The sequence below is a fragment of the Mytilus edulis genome, chromosome 4 (assembly GCF_963676685.1).
Source record: "Mytilus edulis chromosome 4, xbMytEdul2.2, whole genome shotgun sequence".
NCBI classification, from domain to species: Eukaryota; Metazoa; Mollusca; class Bivalvia; order Mytilida; family Mytilidae; genus Mytilus; species Mytilus edulis.
The window spans coordinates 59,001,482-59,015,268 of record NC_092347.1 but is presented as its reverse complement, the minus strand read 5'-3'; the positions used below and the strand labels follow the sequence as shown (position 1 = coordinate 59,015,268).

Sequence of the window (13,787 nt, the reverse complement as noted above, 5' to 3'; positions counted from 1 at the left end):
TTAGTTGATTTTTAAAGAATTTCAGAACTACGTGTATGAAAATGTTTTGTAAGATATTATTAAAATCGACTATTATGAACAAACAAAGTAATTGAAAAAAATATAGAATGTAAAAGGACGATATTTAGGTTTACCAACAAGATAAGCTTCTCCTTCTTGGTTATGCTTGGGAAAGCAGAGTCAAAGTGTTATACTTTGTCTCTTTTTTTAAGGTAGTAAACTACTGTGCTACTTCAGGTAGTCACAGCTGAAGACAAGATATCGTCTCTCGAGAAAAAAATCAGAAAAGATACTCTTGACATGTTTTAATCTTTGATATTTGAATATATATATCGTATATGTTTTAAAGGGTCGTGATTATCTTTTATACATTCATTTATACGAAACAAGTCAGAAACCACCCATCTCGAATACTTTAATTCAGATATATTTAAAAAGTAAGTTCACAAAAATACTGAACTCCGAGGAAAATTTAAAAAACTGAAAGTCCCTAATCAAATGGCAAAATCAAATGATAAAACACATCAAAAGAATGGACAACAACTGTCATATTTCTGACTTGGTACAGGCATATATTAAAGGCTAAAAATCTTCTTTCATATAACTATTGAAGCCAACCACTGTGTAGTATTTTAGACGTTTTCACTAATCATTGAAATTGGCAGAAAACCACATCATTATTGCGAAATAAATATTTATGAGACATTTCCTTCCATAATTATCAAATAATTCTTTGATCATTAACATTTGAGGTACATATGATTTTAATTCTTAAACCTTGGTGAACTACAATCAATTTTAAACTTTTATATTTGATAAATTAACTTTTCGAATAAGTTGATATTCATGTAATTTTAATTTATTCATGTCATTAGCCACAACATGTATGACTCTAAAATATCAAAGATTGGCGGATATCAATTTAATGACATTAGTAGTACGATTCTCCTTATGAAGGTTGTACCTACATTATGTACATAGTTAAAACAAAAATTACACAGAGTGGCACATGGACTTGACAAGAAGTTTTTATTAAGTTAAAACTGAATTTGTGGACTGTTGTCTGTGTTTGTTCAGTAGTGTGGTGAGTTCGGTATTCGCATCCTACATCTAAATTATATTCGTTTTTTTTTAAATTAACACTAAAAATGTATTTGAAAACAAGTGTCAGATTCAGACTTGTTCGCTGAACTGATTTAACTTTTTTTAGGGAACGCAGTTTGACAAGATTAAACTAAAAAGAAACCCAAAAAGCTTTTTTAAAATTCGCATACTTTTTCTGAAATTGTCTTTGCTATACATTTAGTAAAGTATTCCTGTAACAATATAAGCAAAGCAGCTAAGCTCTCTCTGTTAAGTATTCGTACAGTTCCTGTTGAATTTCACATCGATTCTGTTTTATTACCTGGACGTATGAAGATGTCGGATTGCCACATGTACCTTAGTTTTGCTGTCAATTGTTCAGTGTATTTCTAGAAATTTCAAAGTTTAGTGTTTAGTACACTCAAACAGGTGGAAATAGTTATCAAAGGTACTAGGATTATAATTGAATACGTAAGACGTGCGATTCGTCTACATCAGTATCGCTCAGATAAAAATAGTAATAAAGAACAAAAATACAAAGTTGAAGAGTATTGAGGACCTAAAATTCCAAAAATATTGTGCCAAATACGACTAAGGTAATCTATGCCTGGAATAAAGAAAATCCTTAGTATTTCGAAAAATTCAATGTTTTGTAAATAGTATTAGGTATTTTTTTTTTAAATTACCATATAATTGATATTCATGTCAACACCGAAATTCTGACTACTGGGTTGGTGATACCCCGGGGGGTGAAAAGTCCACCAGCAGTGACATTAAATAAAGGCAACAGTAGTATACCGCTGTTCAAAACTCATAAATCCATGGACAAAAAACAAAATCGGGGTAACAAACTAAAACCGAGGGAAACGCATTAAATATAAGAGGAGAACAACGACATAACACCGAAACGTAACACACACAGAAACGGACCAAGCATCAGACAAAACACCACGAAAATAACAAATATAACATGAAAACCAAATACATTGAATTTGGGATGGACAAGTACCGTGCCACGTCTTATCTCAATTTCTCAAAAATAAGAGAAAACACAAACGTCTCAACGTTAAAATGCAACACACACAGAAACAAACAATAATATAACAATGGCCATCTTCCTGACTTGGTACAGGACACTTTTAAAGGGGAATAAAAGTGGTGGGTTGAACCTGGTTTTGTGGCATACCAAACCTCGCACTTTAATGGCAAAGTTAAATATAACATTGAAATGACAACATAATATTACAGGACTACAATACAAATTAATAGAACATATTAGACAAAGAAAAACATGATTAATAGATAACAAAAAGCATCAGGTTTAAAATTCAATACGCCAAAAACGCGCCTTGTCCACACAAGACTTACAAGTGACGCCCAGATATACAAGATCGAAATTGAAAAAAGTACAAAGTTGTACAACACTGAAGATCAAAAGTTGAAAAGGTTTCGCCAAATACGGCATTGTTTTTATGCCCGGGATAAGAACATTCTTATTATATAGAACAATTCATGCTATTGCAAACAGTAAATTTTATCAAATGAATATGAAAGAGATATACATAAAGAAACTGAAGTATTAACTAATTACAGAAAACTAAACCCGAATACATAACGCCCAGATATAAAAGATCGAAAGTGAAAAAGGTACAAAGTTGTACAGCACTGAAGATAAAAAGTTGAAAAGGTTTTGCCAAATACGGCATTGTTTTTATGCCCGGGATAAGAACATCCTTATTATATAGAACAATTCATGCTATTGCAAACAGTAAATTTTAACAAATGAATATGAAAGAGATATACATAATGAAACTGAAGTATTAACTAATTACAGAAAACTAAACCCGAATACATAATGCTATTAAAGTTTAACACAGAATAGAAACACCCGAATCAGTCCAGGCGTCAACGTAGTTAAAAAAAATGTGACGTCACATACGATGGCGAAAAGGCACAAACGTTATGCCACATTTGAATTTATGAAATTTAGAAACAGCATGACGTCACATATGAAAAACTATCAAAGTGAGATAGAATTAGGATTGATTTAAGATTATATTAGAACTAAATACTGATAATTCATTTAAACAAAATGCATATTGCAATACTTATTAATAACAATTAACTGTAATATATATATGTCCAGTTTGTTATGAATCCAACTTCAAACGTAAATAATCGTACAAAATTTAATATAATTAATAAAGGCGGTGATTAATTTTTCTATCCGTAACACCTAAATATAATAAAAAGACGTCAACACATTTGACAAAATCCGATGAGAATTACAAATATAACATTAAACATGTAAACTAAATACATGAATTTGGGATCAACAAGTACAGAAACACGTCTTATAGTAATGCGAATTCACATTCAGCAAAACAGTCACAATCGGGAATAAGTCACGTTTGGTAATTAAAAGATTAGACGACATAATGACAAACCACAATCTACCATGTGATAAAAATGTCCTTAGCTAGTTTGGTTAAAGAGACATCATATGGATCCACCAATTCGTGATGGTGTCCATAAAATTTACGGAGTGTCAATTTTAATCTGTCCTCCTCATAACTTTGTTGGAGCAGTTTCTGCGTACTCCTGTATATGAAGTCCGTATAGTGTGAACAAGCACGTGAATAACGTATCAATTGTGATATGTAAACACCATACGAAGGGGCAGAGGGTATGTTACTGCTGAGAAATGGGAAATTGATAATTGGGAAGTTGAAATCGTCCCGTTTATCATAGATTTTCGTGTGAAGTCGTCCATCTACGTCAATATTGGGGAAAAGATCAAGGTATGAAGCAGTCCTTCTAGTATCAGTAGTATCCTTAATTTCAAGTTCACTGGGATATATGAGATGTAAGTATTGGCTGAAGTATGGGTTGTTCAATGATAAAACATCATCAATATATCGGATAGTAAAATTAAAGAATTTCGCAAGGTGCTTTTTCTTTTTGTCTTTTAACCCAGTGGTGTAAATAGGTGTCAAAGGTACCAGGATTATAATGTAATACGCCAGGTTCAATCTAGATAAAACATCTCGATTGACCGCAACAAGGAAGTTCATTAACAGTACTTGATTTACCGATAAATTAAATATAAATAACACAAATCCTGTTTATCCCCTAAAATACATCTCGAGTCAAATTGCAATGAAGCAATGTATATCAGTAATGTCATGCCAGTACCGAAGTATTACTGATACCCTCGAGAACTAACAGTTCATCAATAGAGGTTTTCAAACTTGCAAAATTATCAAACAGTAGTATATATATTTATATTTGTGTGATGCAATTTTATGGACATTGATTTTTATAATTATATTACATGCATCTTTATTGGTTTTGCACTATAGTTTCTGGTACATGGTGCCTGATTGTGGGAATATAAATGTTATTATGAAATGATACATCATCTTACAATTAAATGGTATTTAATATCGTGCTTATTTTATGTTACTCCTTTGTCGACATGAAATATCATTATTACTGTCTTTTTCTGTAAATTGACTGTTTATAAAATGTTGGGTTATTCGCAACAACACCGGGCATAATGCATTTTTTTTTTCCTTTTTTTTTTTACAGTTTTTCGTTTCCACCTGTTAAGATTACAGTTGCATTGATGTGTCCTATGTTAACGTTTTTCATACCTATTGGTATCATTAATGAGTTTTCACAATTAATTGTTCGCTGCATGTTGGACGTTTCGAACACACCATCAACCCTGTGCAAACATCTGTACCAATAAATGAATTATTTAACATATTTTCTAAATTGCATTAATATTCCCTCTTTGAAATATACATGATATTTCTCCTGCTTAGTTCACACGCAAACATTCTGATAAAGTCAAATTGACCATATTTACAATGATCACTTATAAATGTATGTTCTGTCTTCATTTAACTTACCATTTTTCATGTTTCATCTTTAAAATTATAAAATATAAACACTTAATGCAGTCATGTATCGCCTATGACTTTACTGGTTTCAACGTTCAAAGTTGAAATAAAAGACAGCATTTTACTGATACTTATAAATGACCTTTGTCAAAATCATTATAAAGTAAATAAATCGAGAAAGTTTATAAACCTGCAAAAAGTGGTGTAAATGTATTTATAATTTAAAAAAAAGTTGAAAATAGATGCCCATCATGTGATGACTTCCTTCTTATAAATACCAAAAACAAACATGACAATATATTTACTCTCACAATGTAATAAAGGCAGCGACTTGATTAAAAAACAATGGCTTGGATTTCTACACACTACAGATATTGCAAAATGAATTTTATTTTAATAAATTTGATATATTTGTCTTATGGGGAAAAAACTTTCACTCACGTTATACATCATTTGTCTCAACTCGGCCGATTCCGTACCCTCATCTAACGGATAGAAGGAGGGTAGCGGATTCTTCCGAGGATTGCCGAATGAATATACATTTGGTACATAAAATGGTTTCTATCGGGAAATATAATGAAAGCCTCGTGTGGCTTTGACAAGTTATTTGTGCAAGAGCAAACATATTGGAAAACATTAAATTAGTTCTCAACTCATAAACTGTAAGTGTTGTTCAGAATCGTATCATTGTTTTGAATTTAAAGAAATTAGAGATACCATGCAAAATCTATACAACCTTTTAAATTCAACCTGTCAAAAATTAACTGCAGTTTAACTAATTTACTCAAATAACATTTTATGAAGAAGAAAAAAATTCTATTGTTAGCTTGCTTACATTATCATTTTCCATCCATAAAAACATATGTTATTAATAGCTATCAAAGGTACAATGATTATAATTTAATACACCAGACGCGCGTTTCGTCTTCATAAGACTCATCAATGACCCGCAGATCAAAAACAAACAAGTACGAAGTTGAAGAGCATTGAGGACCCAAAATTCCTTTAAAAAATTGTGCCAAAATACGGCTACGGTAATCTATGCCTTGGATAAGAAAATCCTTTTTTTTTCGAAATATTCAAAGTTTTGTAAACAGGAAATTTACAAAAATGACCATATGATTTATATTCATTGCAACACCGAAATCCTGACTACTGGGCTGGTGATAACCTCGGGGACGAAACATCCACCAGAAGTGGCATCGACCCATTGGAGTAAATAGTTATCAAAGGTACCTGGATTATGATTTAATACGCCAGACGAGCGCCTTTCGTCTTCATAAGACTCATCAGAAACGCTCAGATCTATCTACATAAGGAATTTGTCTGAAATTTAGCCCAACAAGATCTGCAAATTTTCATTAGCAAAGTTGTGTTCATCCGTCAGGGGAATTAGAACCACGGAATAATACTGAGGAAGGAAAGAAGGACCTCAGTACGGTCGTTCAGGTCACCAACAACTTCAATCCTTAAGTTAAATTCACATATGAAACCTGCTCTCTAAGATCACATTCATAGACACTACATGCTTGTCAGCCACTACTACACAAGTGAGGGATGGAATTATATTAACAAATCTGTTTATTAAACCCACAACAAAACTGCAGTAACTTTTTCCGTAAGTTGTCATTCAAAACACTACCTGTAGCCCGACTTCAAAATTTCCAAACTTCGCGGACATCTTAAAAAGACTGGGTTGCAGAAGAGAGATATCAATAGAGGTTTCTTTCGTGCGAGGTAACTTTACTTTGAGTATATAATTTTAGTGTATGAACTTCTAAAATACAGAAAAATGGCTGGTGTTGTTTTGTATGGTTTTTTTTTTTTCATTTCCGAAAATTGACTGAAATATAAATATCTTTATTTCCGATATTATTGATAAATAAGGATGGTCTGGTGTTTCTTAGTGAACTTATTCTTTATTGACATGACTTACTAATAAGAGTAATAGTATATAAACAATATTTATATTTATAAGTCGGCGATTTCAAAAGATATTATTTCATCCCATGATAGTTTGATATGATTCCTTGTAAACAATATCGTCTTGATTCAAATAAAGCTCAATTATGCAAATCAACTTTCTGCAATAATTTGTATTCTCCATGGTGTCTGATATCTATTGCATAAAAATCTCGAATTCTGTTACAGTCTGTTTTTCATCAAATGATCGAATACATTATACTGACGATTTTGATACAAATATGGTCGGAAATTAATACTAGTAATATAACAATTATAGCCTTTGTACTATGAGGTAAATACAGGGTGTATCGACCCAAAGAAGTATACCAACCTCAGACTTCGTCCTCAGTCAATATACTTCTTTCAGGTCAATATAATTATCCTTGTACAAAGGCTATAATTTTATAATACTACATTGTAGAAATATTATATTTCCTTTATGCAAGTAAAATGTAAAGATCTCAACGGAGTACCACCACAAAGTCAAAGGCAATACTAGATAACCATACATGTCAAACAACACTACTAATGTAAGAAGTACTAGCTTAAGTGGAGAATGCACAAGTCATCTACTTCTTACAAAATTAAGAATTTAATTTATATCATTTTCAACTTGATAAGCTATTGGACATATTTTTCTTCCCGTAGATGCAGTTATCGTTATTGCTGCAATATCTGACCCCTTTAAGAATATATATGAAATTTCCACAAGATGACGTTGTACAGTTTAGATTATTCTGATCACTACTGTAACATAATCATGAAAGCCATATGATACAGATAGAAAATCCTAACACGGTAATATTTAGTTGTCACGCAAATCTTTCAAATTATAACATGGAAAACGTTGTGATTTATTAAATTACAGCAGATTTTCAATTCATTTTACATGTCAAGATAAAATCCGAAAAAAGGGAATTAGTTTGATGGTTTTTGACTCTTTTCATTTTAAACTTGGATTTGATTTTGAAATTACAAATTTCCTTCCATCTTTACCGGTTCTTTTTTAACTTTTCAAAGGATCAATCAGGATCTGTATTGTAATGTTACAAAATCAGTGTAAACGACCGTAATGCTGCTATTCAAAGACCATAGTTTTGTTATTTCATCGAACAAAAGAGTGATGCTCAGAACACCACGTGTATATATAATACACAAAACAAAAGATTGATGCCGAACAACACGTGTATATGTTATACACCGAACAAAAGAGTGATGCTTAACAACACGTGTACATATAATACACAGAACAAAAGAGTGATGCTGAACAACACGTGTATATGTAATACACAGAACAAAAAAGCGATGCTTAACAACACGTGTATATATAATACACAGAACAAAAAAGCGATGCTGAACAACACGTGTATATATAATACACCAAACAAAAGAGGAATCCTGAAAAACACGTGTATATATAATACACCGAATAAAAGAGTGATGCTGAACAACACGTGTATATATAATACACCAAACAAAAGAGTGATCCTGAACAATACGTGTATATATAATACACCGATTAAAGAGTGATGCTAAACAAAAAGTGACTGCATATTATACACCGAACAAAAAAGATATAATAATTAGCTATATAGTAAGTTTAATTTCTTTTCTCCAAGTATATTTAAAGTTCTGTGTAAACAACAGTCATAGAAATGTTATTTTTGCTACATGAATTTATCAGTCTTAACTCAATACAAACAATGAATTACAGAAGATAAAATAAGGAATGGAAAACTGGGTTAATTTCCCTTATGAACCTTGAAATGAGTAACTCAAACTATGACACAACACAAAACTAGTAGTCCGCCATTTAATTGTTTGTTCAGGGATTTTAGAAATGGACATATTTGAACGAGAAGAGTTTTTTTATTTAGTTGACGTGGTGATATAGAAGTATAAGATTTAACCTAAAATAAGTGACAAGAATATATAAAGGACATTTTTTTTTTATTAAATTTTATATTCAGAATTTTGGGATTATTTCATGAGGAGTGACACTTTTCACTCCCATTCATTAACCAGAATATATATCGCATTTGCCACCCAGAAAATTGAACAGCAATTGTTTAAATAACTAAGTTTTGGTATGTTCCATCATGTATATTAAACATAAAGTAAAATCACAAAAATACTGAACTCCTGAGAAAATTCAAAACGAAAAGTCCGTCATTAAATGGCAAAATCTAATGATAAAACACATCAAACGAATGGACAACAACTGTCATATTCCTGACTTGGTACAGGCATTTTCAAATGTAGAAAATGGTGGATTGAACCTGGTTTTATAGCGCTAAACCTTTCACTTTTATGACAGTCGTATCAAATTCCATAATAATTGCAACGATGCGTGGACATAACAGGTAAAATAGTCAAAATATGGGTTGGGTACAGCAGTCATCACTGTGTCACAATCTCAAAACAAACAAATATTTAACAAAAAAGCACAAAAAGCATCTATCAAACTTAAAAACCACACTCATTTCTTCGCGTGTTTGATGTCAGAAAATGTAAACTTCATATAGGAATGAATATCGCGTGTTTGACGTCAGAAAATATTTTAAAACTGAGCAAAGTAAGAATATGTTTCTGCGCATCTTGATCCAACTATTAAATTATCATTTTATTGTTTCAAAGGTAGATTGAGAAAAAAAAATGTTCATTGAATTAATTTTCGATGTGCACGTTTCTTTTTAATGTTTTTGCGCATAACATAAAACATTTAAACAAATTGAAATCTGCAGATGCATAATTTATTATATTGATGTCCCTCAATCATAGTCAAGTTTACAAGACAGGAACTCCTAATTAAATTGCGTTTTAATCACTTAAGCATGTGAAACCGTATGCATTGAGTCCATATCAAATCTTAGGGTTTATCTAGATATATGCTACTTGGCGCCTGATTAATTCCAGACACAGCAACGGTTAGGTTCTATTTCAAAGCGCTAGTATTAAAGAGTAAATATATAAACTTAAACAAGCTCCAATTTTCTTAACTTGTTTTTCGTGGGTTTGCATGTAAATAACGCTTTACTGCATTTTCGTGCGTCCGATACGCAATTATAGATATATCTTCCATCAATAACGCTCCAAACTAAATAGTTGAGAGCTAGTGATGTGTAAACACGTGAAACAATTAGCATTGTGACAGAAAGGGACGTAAAACGAATAGCCAAATTTATCCAACTGAAGGTCAGCTCTTCCAAGAGAACAGTATTTTACAATAACTGTAGAGACTAAAGAAAAAAGGAACTCTGATTCTTAACAATCTAGCGGAATTGTAATTAAGTAAGTTATAAATCCAGTCAATACTTAAATCTTACTGTGCATGAATTTTCTAACCGATTCCAAACAGATGTTTCTGTATCAAGATATTATCAAATGTTATTTTAATTTACGATGGAGATACATTTCGTAGTGTCTAACAAAAGAGCAGCTAGTTTTTCTTCCTGGCTTATAATACACTCCAGGAAATGATGAAGTTGATTTTACGACGTCTTGTCAAAGAAAATGGTCGTAAAAGACGGCGTTAAAAATAATCATTATTTCTCATTTATAAGAATAACAATATATTATTTTAGGAGTTTTAAGAATTAATATAAAATGAAATAAGTTATATCTGCAGTGAACTAATTCTACACTTTTTTTATGTTTTGATATATGTAAGAAGTAGAATGTACTTTAAGAGGCATTTTCATGTTTTATTGGCATAGATGTTGACCAAATTGGACGCAAGACACTCCGATACTTTGATACAATCTAGCCATTATGGACGGGTTGAACTACTTATAGTTTGGTGATTTCGAGCTGGCAGTTGGCTATTAGTTATTGTCATTATTTAATTAATAACCATGTAACTATAATTACACTAATATGAGTTATGACCCTTTTCAGTCGTTTTCCTCCTTTTTGAGAATTCTTATAAATTGTTAAAGTAGACCACAAACCTTTGAATACATGTTTTAATATAGAGATCCTATAAACTGTATCAATATATACTTTAATGAACTATTATAGACATAATATTTATCTTAACGTTGCACTGTTAATCTAAACATTTTTGCATGCCAATTAACGCATCAATTACTTTGGTTTTTATTGCACTGATCTATTTGTTTCTGACATTTCATATACTAAATTTGTGATTATTAACGTGATTGAGCTAATTTCATATCCTTACGCAATGTTTATGGAGTATTAACTTTGCATGTCTAACGTTTATGAAACTTGTTCAAACTTGTGTTTTTTTGTCCCCTAAAAAGTTAAAATAATAGTTTATAAATTGCATGCATCAGAAGCTCTTTTTCTGAATTTACCTTTATCAGCAATGCCAAAACCGAATATTTCAAAGCCAAGCATGTATGTATACGAGAACCGAAACTGGCGCAAAACTTAATACAAAAAGGGATCTCAAAATAATGAAGCACTACTTTATTTCTATATTTATTATCTGGTCTCTTCAATTTCAGAATAACGTATTTAGAGAACAATGTATGCAATTCTGTTAATATATTTAAAAAACAGCAAGTGGCTAAAACTTCCTGGACTTAATAACAATAGCCGCGTAAGATAACGTCTTACGAGACAGTGATTTGTTAAACAAAAACATATTTAAATCTTCGGATTCGATTTGATATCATCACTTTTTTTATTAACTGTTTGATTCTTCGTTTGGGAAAATATATTTACACTGGATTAAACTTGTCAAATTAGTCTCGATTGGTTTGCTTGTTTAAAACTATTAAATTTACCTCTGTTGACATTTTTTATTGAAAATATCTTTCGTATACTTTTGGGAGTTCCAAATAAAGTCTTTTAGTCTGTTAAACTTTTTCCATGGTTTGCACGTAATTGCGTCTGTATATTTTTACTCCCGTCTTTGCGAATTAAAACATCTATTTGTCTTCAAATTAATACCCATAGCATCAATATAATTCAATCCCCAGAACACAGCTTAAGTTTATTTTCTAATTGTTCCGTGTAACGACTGTCTATTAGCAAATAGTTTAACCTGTACAGTTGCATTGTATAAACTTGAAAAAATACGGTTAATGACTCCTCTTTAATCACATATAAACAGGTGCTTCACTGCAACTGAATCAAATCAGTGGTTCAGAACTTCTCATGAATAAAAAGTAAAATCACAAAAATACTGAACTCCAAGGAAAATTAAATCGGAAAGTCCCTAATCAAATGGCAAAATCATATGACAAAACAGACAACAACTGTCATGCAGAAATACATACATTGTACGACCTAAAATAAAACAGCAAACAATACCGCGTTAAAGTTCAAATGGAAGTGAAAAATAATAAATCATATACGAAAATTGTCAACTTAAATAGCCAAAATAGGAGAGTAATTCAAGGAAGTTTTATATATCAAAGTTGCATTTTTATACCAGTAGCAAATGTCAAATACTAAAATAATTGCGACCTACCTTTTCTGCCCTAGAGCAAGATTATAACTTCCAACGAGGAGTTTAACTTCCCAAGAGTGTATCAAATTAGGTACAACTGACAATGATAAAATCTTATAAGTCCAACTGCTACTAAAAATCGTTTACCGCTAATTGATTTCTTTTCCTTTCAGTTTTCTTAAAGATTAAAGCTCTTAAGATAAAAAGCGTTTAAAACTTCAGTAATTATCCATCATGCATTGCGCAATTCTTTGATAGTTTTTTTCTCAATGTGATTTTATCAGACAAATCTTTGATAACGATCTACCTGTCGTTCTTCTGTGCTGATCCAATTGCGCATCAAACATCTCAATGTGTTCATTTCGGATGACATTGGGAGATATTGAAAAACTCCGATTGCTCCGATAGCAATCATCATGTAATCTTGTCAATTTGTATTATGTGAAATCGATGCTGTAAACATACGGACAAAATTACTACCTACACAAAATTATAAAAGCATTTTTCAAGGATCAGAGTGAAATGTGAAGCTTATAATGCTTAAAAGGCAACGATAAAAATAGGTTTTATAATTTTAGGTGTAACAAAACAGATAAGTTATACATATACCAAATAAGCTTTTGTTTCATTTTTTTGTTATCACTTCAGACGTATCATATCATGTTTTAAAGGGTAGGACATTTAACTCCTTTTTCAAGTTTTCAGTTGAGGACTAACTAAGGAAATGTACCATTTAGCAACCACTGCACTTTTGACGATTACAAACAAGAAAAAGGAACATAAATATATCTATGATTCAAACAAATAACATATTAAATCATGTATGCTACAGATTTCAAGGCGTCTAATACGTGTGACCAGACCAATCCAGATTGCGAATGTGTGTGGTGTACATCCCCACAATTTCGTAGTGAAGCTCAATTATTTTAAACGTCCTTGAACAATAATACCAAAAACAAAATAATAAGTACAACTCAATCCTTCAATAGTTCTTCCTCTTTGAAAGTTGCATTCTCAATCTAAACTGAAAATTTAAAAAAAACCATAAAACAATTAAAATGTTTTATGGAAACACATGCATGAACCGATTCGAAGCACTAACTGTTATGCCAATGGTACATAAACCTTCGATCACAAACAGTTACCGACCAAATGGTAGAAATTTCATAATATTCTGGTTGCATCTATTACTATCTTGATCAGGTACGTGGTTGAATTTCTAATATACTATAATGATTTTAAAATGAAATGGGAAATAGTTCATAGAATTTTGATTGAAATGCCTATCGAAGATAAAACTATTATCATTACGAACGAATTTTAATACTCCCTTCACCTATTTTGAATATTACAAAACAATATACGACAACATATATAAAATATATAGTATGAATACCCAGGGCTCCGCG

At 31.3% G+C, this 13,787-nt stretch overlaps 1 protein-coding gene across 2 annotated transcripts in view; it reads right to left on the bottom strand.

The window, feature by feature from the left end:
• LOC139520081 (limbic system-associated membrane protein-like) overlaps positions 1-12,920 on the bottom strand; it is a 45,894-nt gene extending 32,974 nt beyond the window's left edge. Inside the window, exon 1 of one of the 2 annotated variants that reach the window (XM_071312502.1) lies at positions 12,400-12,920. The gene's annotated coding sequence lies outside the window, so the exon portion shown is untranslated. The remainder of the gene's footprint in view (positions 1-12,399) is intronic. The other variant, XM_071312504.1, reaches the window with a different exon arrangement.
• Between the last annotated feature and the right edge of the window lie 867 nt (positions 12,921-13,787).